The following is a 7,851-nucleotide window of genomic DNA, read 5'->3' as shown; positions in this document are numbered from 1 at the left end:
CAGAGACTGATCAGGCTGTTACAGAGGTGCTGCAGATTTCAAACCACCGGGGAGTGCTAGCTCTCCTGTCCCGCTTGATTCTCTAGCAAGCACCAGGAAAGATCGAGTCGCTCAGAATCTCAGCTGCTTCCGCAGCCAGTTTGCCATCCAGGGAGACCTGGGGGGAGGTGCTGCTGGGAGCGGTAGCCCCCAGGAGCCTACGATTTGGGGCGGGTAACCGCAAAGCCCCACGTTGGGCACCAATGTATCGGCGTAAATAAATGCAAGGCAGATATTAAAGAATATATACAGCTTTAATGTTTAAATGAACTTATAGAACTGATGTTCCCGTGTAGCCGTTTCACAGGAGGCAGGAAAAAAGGGAGCGCGCAAGCTCTGCTCACCCAATTTATCAGTAAACATTTGCCAGAGGCAAACCCGCCCCCTAAAGGGGCTGGCTTAACCCTACAACTGAAAATCAGAGAGTGGAGCTAAACAGTAATTAACCATAGGTCTCAATTATAGAATATAGACAGACATGAAGTGATATTTCTTGGTGGAGAGAGAAATAAAAAGTAAAAGGAGACAGGAGCTCAGTTCTTTTTTTGTCTGAGGAGTTAGCAAGGTAAGAGTTGGCTGTGGCTTGCTCCTTTCTCTCTCTGATCTTTTCAGCATTTGCCCCAATATCTGGCTCTCAGGTTTTTATTATTATGAATACCAATTGGAAGTCATATAACAGGCCATGAATCTCAAACTTAAGCCACATCCTTGACTATACTAGGCAAACATTCTACCACTTCTATCTCTTAACTAAATTCTCATCCTTGTCCCCTTAGTTAAGGAATCATTTTAAATAGTCTATTTACTCAATTGGAAAATTTGAATAACAGTTTGAATCTTTATTGGTAAAACTGTGAAAATTTCATTAAATACTCAATTTCAGGCTCATATTTCTCTCATAGTAACATGAATCGTATCATATAATTTGAATGGATATTCAGAAATAACTTCAGAAATGGAAAAGAATATGAAGTCCTCATGCTTCCACAGAAATACTGACTTTGAAACACCATACTGTCTTATGAAAACCTAGAAATGATATAAAAATCACAGATTTATAGGCAAGGGTAAACCACATTTAAATGGTCAATAATGTTGGTTGTAGTGGTAATGAGGACCATAGAAGGTCAGCTCCAAGATCTTCTCCAGGGTAATATAAAGAAAGCCTTAAAGTAGCAAGGGTTTTAGGAAAAAAATCTTACCTACTTAAAAAGCTTTTAAGAAAAAAAATTAGGCTCACACAATTAGAAAGTAACATACTTTATTCATGCTTTGTAAAATACAATTCTCCCTGAACATCATAATTAGCTCTACATGCTTCTCTTTTGCTCTCTCCACCAGAACTCCTGCTCTGCTGCATCTGCTCTCACACAGTCAAACTCTGGACAATTATAAGTTACATTCTTAGGGCCAGGCCCATTCCCAAAACCCAAGATAAGTCACATAGTTTCCCTTAGGCTAGGGATGTCACAATGATCAACCTATGAGCAACCATGACCTTGTATCTAGCTTTAAGTTGATCAGGTTTCCCAGAGAGTAAACAATTGACTGAACCCTCAGATTTGGAAGTACGTGCAAACTAAAGTTGCTTCAAATTCTGACCTTGAATCAGCAATAAACAGCACTTGGGAAAATGACCACATTCATTTGTCTCCAGGGGTAACCAGATATTGTCTCCAGGGACAATCAGTCTATTTTGAATCTGTTCTGAAGTCTAAATTTAGCTGTCTGTGTAAAAGGCCATCTTTGTGACTGAGAATCCTTTGTTAGTCTGAGTAATGTAAAATATCCTAGTGCTATTTCCCCTTAACAAAGCTATACAGACTAAACGTAAACCATCCTTCTGACCATCTCCATCTATATATTCCCAAAAGCATAAAACACATTGTGACATTCCCATGGCCCTCTGCATTGTTGTTCATGCCTGTATTCTCAGTCCTTGGAAGCCTGAAGTAAGGGGATTGCCAATAGTTCAAAGGCTGCATAAGCTAAAGAGTGTTATCCTATCTCAAAGCAGAGAGAGAGAGAGAAAGAGAGAGAGAGAGAGAGAGAGAGAGAGAGAGAGAGAGAGAGAGAGAGAGAGAAAACAGTACTTCACCCATGATACCCAATTTACCTACATCAATACAAAACTTGTTGTAATTGGGAGAAAATTATTAAATTGCAACTACACTTCTAAGAGGAAAACAGAAAATGAAACACTGGCCAAACAGCCTTAGGGCATGTTAGACACCTTATAATCAAACTGTCACAAATCTAAACCAAAAAGGAAACTGCTTTGTTAAAAGCTGAGAAAGAGAAGCAGCTCATTACATACAAAATGATGCTTAAAATATCACTGTAAAAGTTTTCCAAAGAAGCCTGGTAGGCTACATGTGGGTGTGATGATAACTCAAATTGTACAAACAGAAAGAAAATTTCCAGTCAAGAATACTATATTCAACAAATCTGCTTTGAAAATGAAGTAGAAACAGAAACAGTTCCAGAGAAAAAAGCTGAGAGCATTTATCGCCAACAATACTTGCCTTAAAAGAAGTGTTAAAGTCGGCCTAAGGCTGGATAACTGCCTTGTTTGTGAGTCAGGTGCCACCCAGCATTACTGTGACATACACGGTAAATCATGTATGTACACTCCCAAAATACTGTCACCTATGAGTTTATTAATGGAACCAGGGCAAGTAGACATAAACCCTAGCAAAGAATCAGCTTTTATGTCATTGCTACAAACTCCAGACCACTGAAGACTGTAGCCCTGCCCCTGTCAGGTAAAGAAGGACTACAAGCTTTGGACCATGGCAATGTCCACTGATCTGTGTCATTAGACCATGGCTTACAGTGAGCTCTCAACTCTGTCCCTGGGCTGCTTACAGCACAACACCATGACTGATAGACCTTTGGAGGTTGTGTGTGTGTGTGTGTGTGTGTGTGTGTGTGTGTGTGTTTGTACGTGTGTATATAGCATGTTGTGTGTCCACAAACAAGGTTGTGGGAAACATTGACTGTTATGTGTGATTGTGGAAAATATCAGCCATCCTCTATCCTACTCTGGTTGATTCCCCTTAACAAGGGTCTCATAGAACCAGAGGCTTTATGGCTCACCTGAACCTGCTGCCCAGAGAGCTCCACAGGTCTGTCTGTTTCTGCTAAACCTATGCTGGGGTTACAGGTTCATACATCCTGGCCTGAACTTTTTTTTCTTTTGAAGCAGGGTGTCTCCATAGTCTTGACTGTCCAAGAACTCACTAAGTATACTAGATTGGCCTCAGAGTCAAATCCACCTGAATTGAAGGTGTGTGCCACTGTGCCTGGCTGACTTCTCTTAATTTAGTGGTGGAAATTGTACTTGACCTCACATGCTGTGGAGAAGAGCTGTACTACTGAGCTGTATTCATATGTCTAGTTTCTTCGTTTTTTGTTATGTTTTGTTTTGGTTTTTGGTTTTTGAAGGCAGGATTTCTCAGTAGCTATGGAGCCCATCCTGGAACTTACTCCACAGACCAGGTTGGCCTTGAACTCCAAGATCTGCCTGCCTCTCCCTAGTGCTAGGATTAAAGGTGTGCACCACCTCCACCTGTATGACTAAATTCCTAGTTTGTTCCTCTGAGTTTCTGATAGTCTCTGCCTCTTGACTGTTGGAATTACAAGTGCTAAGGTAACACCTGGTTTTATAATTTTTCTGAGAAAAAGAAGCCCACAGTTTTTATTTCCATAGTATGTGTTCACATGTACAACGGTTATTGTTTATGTGTTGGGGGGGTCCTAAACCAGTTTGTAGGAATTAGTTCTCCTATAGGGACCTAGAATTGATCTTGGTTATCAGTGTCTACCTACTGAACCAACTCTCTGGCCCAAACATTTATAGCTTCTTGCTTGCCGGGCAAGCCTTCTACATTCTACCCATTAAGCTACATATACAGCCTGCCTCTTTAATTTTTGCAGTTGTTGTTATTTGAGATTCCCTCTTTTGGTAGTTCTATAACTTGGTATGTAACCAGGTTGGACTCAACTCACAGAAAACCATGACCTGCCTCTGCCTCTCAGTGCTGGAAATAAAGGCCTGCCCCACCAAGCTTGGCATCTCTGATTCTTTCACCCTTAGCTACATTGTAGCCTACATTTTTTTGTCTAAAGTATAATGCATGATTAAGGTTAAAAACGATTTGGATTGTTAGTGGCTATAATAAAAAAATGAAATCATAGTACTTAGTGAATTATAGACAACAAAATTGATGTAGTATGCAGATTTACTGTTATTTAATAAATTCTGATGTCTTTTTTAAAAAGTAGACCTATAGCTGAGAAAAAGAGGACAAAGGAAACTGTATAAAACTACAAATGCTCTGGTAAGGGTTAATATGTAGAAAATGTGTGATTCTTTAACACTATATTGATGGTACATGAATTACTTTTATATAGGATGTAGAATTTAAAGTTAAAAGCAAACTTTGTCATTGTAACTATGCTAGATATTACAAATTTTATACAAACAATCTCAACATGGATGAGAAAGTAAGGAGAATACATGCATGAAAGCATTAGTATTCTTGTTTGTGAATAAATTTCAGTTGGTATAACAAAGTGAAAAAATTGGAGCAAGTCACTACAATGTAATGCTATATAAAAGGAAACAGCAACAAAAGAAATGAGGGTCAATACCAGACATACAGAAAATATTTAACAAAATGTAAATAATAAGTCATTTGTGGTCAGTTATTACTTTAAATATAAATGAATTCCCATACTAACAATTATGCATCATGAAGAATAAAGTCAATACAAATAAATTCATTTTAGAAGAAAACACAAGCAGGTACTGACTACACCTGGAGAGGTGAATGTCTGAGTACCCTGCTGGAGGGCCCTGCTCTCTAATCCAAAGTCCCCAGAAGTACATTCCATGCCCCAGCCCCATCCATCAAAGCTCCAGAGACATGGGAACAGACTCCCACACCCACAAGCCTCCCCCACAGCATCAGTGACCACCAGAGCATTGGCCTTGACTGTACCTAGAGTGGTGAATGTCTTGGTTCCCGGGTAGAGGGCCCTACTGTCTATGTTCTAGGATCTGGACGTGCATCTACTGCCTCACCCCCACCCATTAATTTCCAGGGGCCCAAGAGCAGCCTTAACACAATCGCAACCATTGCCCACCGCATCTGCACCCACCAGAGCCTTGTCCCTGACTATATCTGGAGAGATGAGTGTCTGGGTTCCCCAACTGGACAATCTTGCTCTCTAGGCCCTAGCTTCCAGAGGCATGTCTCACACTCCACCCCCTCCCTCCGAAGCCCTAGAGACATGTGAGCAGCCTCCCACCTACAACCATGCCCCACCACAAATGGGAAAACTAGAGACTTGGCCCCACCTAAACTTGGAGGAATGACCACCAAAGCCTTAGCCCTGCCCTTACCCCGAGAAATTCCCAAAACTTTATCAGTGACCAACAGAGTCAAAGGCCCCACCTGCACCAATTGGAAGAAGATGAACCCTTGAAGTGCAGGTCCAACCTGTACACAATGGAGGAAAAGGTAGGTAGGTGACGGTGTAAGAATATTCAACAAAATAAAGAGCAATATGGCACCACCAAAAACTAGTGGTTCTACATCAGCAATAAATGAAAATCCTAATTAACACAGATGAAGCAGAAGAAAATGACCTTAAACATAACTTTATGAAGAAAATAGAGGCCCTTAAAGAGTAAATGAAAAATTCCCTTAAAGAAGTGGAAGAAAACTCTCTCTTTGCCATCTTTCCTCCGGCCGGGCGGCAGGTCTCATCATGAAGGTCGAGCTCTGCAGTTTCAGTGGGTACAAGATCTACCCCGGACACGGGCGGCACTATGCCAGGACCGACGGGAAGGTTTTCCAGTTTCTTAATGGAAAATGCGAGTCCGCATTGCTGTCCAAAAGGAATCCCCAGCAGATAAAACTGGAGTGTCCTGTACAGAACGAAACACAAGAAAGGACAGTCGGAAGAAATTCAAAAGAAAAGAACCTGCCGTGCAGTCAAATTCTAGCGGGTCATCACTGGTGCATCCCTTGCTGATATAATGGCCAAGAGGAATCAGAAAACAGAAGTTAGGAAAGCCCAGCGAGAGCAGGCCATCAGGGCTGCCAAGGAAGCAAAAAAGGCTAAGCAGGCATCCAAGAAGACCACAAAGGCTGCTGCCAAGGCTCCTACAAAAGCAGCACCTAAGCAAAAGATTGTGAAGCCTGTGAAGGCCTCTGCGACCCGACTTGGTGGAAAATGCTAACTTGGTAGATCAGAGTTTTGAATAAAGTCCATTTCAAACTCAAAAAAAAAAAAAAGAAGTGGAAGAAAAGACAAACAAAAACTTGGAAGAAATAAATGAATCCCTTAAAGAAAGCCAAGAAAAAACAAACAGGTGAAGAAAACAGTACAAGAATTGAAAATTGAAATAGAGACAATAACAAAAATGCAAACTGAGGTAATTTTGGAAATGGAAAATCTGGGTAAAAGATAAGGAACTACAGATGCAAGAAAAACCAAGAGAATACAAGAGATGGAAGAGATAATCTCAGGCATTAAATATACTATAGAGGGAGCCCACCCCATGTTCCTGCCTCCAGGTTCCTGCCTTGAGTTCCTGCCCTGACTTTCCTTGGTGATATTCTCTGAAGTAGAAGTCTCTCTTGAAGAACTGAAAATAATCTAACAGGACTGCCTGCGCAGCCAGTGGGGACCTCCGGGGACTGGCGCAGCGTCAGACAACGCAGGCCGCAGGTGGTGGGGACCGGCGTGGCAGCAGACACAGGTGGCAGGGACCGGCGTGTAACACCAAGAGCAGATCACCCCACTACAATTAAATCAAAGAGGTAGGCCTTTGGCTGGCGAGGTCCCTGGCAAAGGAGGACCCTTCTGAGGGGTGAGAGGGATCTTGGCCCCCGGCAAGAGCCAGGAAACAGAGCGAGAGCATTTTGTAAGAGGAACCCCTGGCCAGCAGGGAAACCTGATCCAGTTCTAAAAGACCCATTATATAGCATCAATAGGAGGAGATGGGCAGGCACCAAGGCAAGAATTCACCCAATAATCTGAAAAACAACATGAAAATACCAGAACCCAATGATCTTGCAACAGAAGGACTTCAACACCCTTACACAGAAGAAGTAGAAAAAATTGACTTTTTGAAAGCAATAGAGTCCCTTAAACAACATGTGAAAATTGCCTTTATAGAAATGGATGAGAAGTATAACCAAGAAAAAACAATCAAACAGGTAATGGAAACAGTTCAAGAATTGAAAACTGAAATGGAAGCAAGGAAGAAAACACAAACTGAGGACCAGCTGGATATGGAAAATCTAGGTTAATGAGCAGAGCTTACAGAAACAAGCATAATCAATAGAATACAAGAAATAAAGAAAGAATCTCAGATTCTGAGGACACCATAGAGAAAATAAATGCACTGATCAAAGAAAAGTGCAAAGCCAACAAATTCTCATTACAAAACATTCAGGAAATATGGGACACAATAAAAAGACCAAAACTAGAATAATAGGAATAGAAGAAGGAGAAGAGTCACAGCTCAAAGGCCTACAAAATATTTTTAACAAAATTATGGAAGAAAACTTTCCCAACATAAAGAAAGATATTCCTTTGAATATTCAAGAAGTATACAGAACACCAAACAGACTGGATCAAAGAAAAACATCCCCTCGCCATATAATAATAATAACACAAAATATACAGGTTAAAGAAAGAATATTAAGAGCTGCAAAGGAAAAAAAGCCAAGTAACTTATAAAGGTAAACCGATCAGACTTACACCTGACTTCTCTATGGAAACCATGAAAGC

At 41.1% G+C, this 7,851-nt stretch overlaps 1 pseudogene; it reads left to right on the top strand.

Moving 5' to 3' along the window:
• Positions 1-5,817: 5,817 nt before the first annotated feature.
• Positions 5,818-6,292, top strand: LOC101989109 (annotated as a pseudogene).
• The last annotated feature ends 1,559 nt before the right edge of the window (positions 6,293-7,851 follow it).

Source organism: Microtus ochrogaster, chromosome X (genome assembly GCF_000317375.1).
Source record: "Microtus ochrogaster isolate Prairie Vole_2 chromosome X, MicOch1.0, whole genome shotgun sequence".
NCBI lineage: Eukaryota > Metazoa > Chordata > Mammalia > Rodentia > Cricetidae > Microtus > Microtus ochrogaster.
The sequence above is the reverse complement of the archived record's forward strand: the minus strand, read 5'-3'. Positions and strand labels throughout refer to the sequence as shown.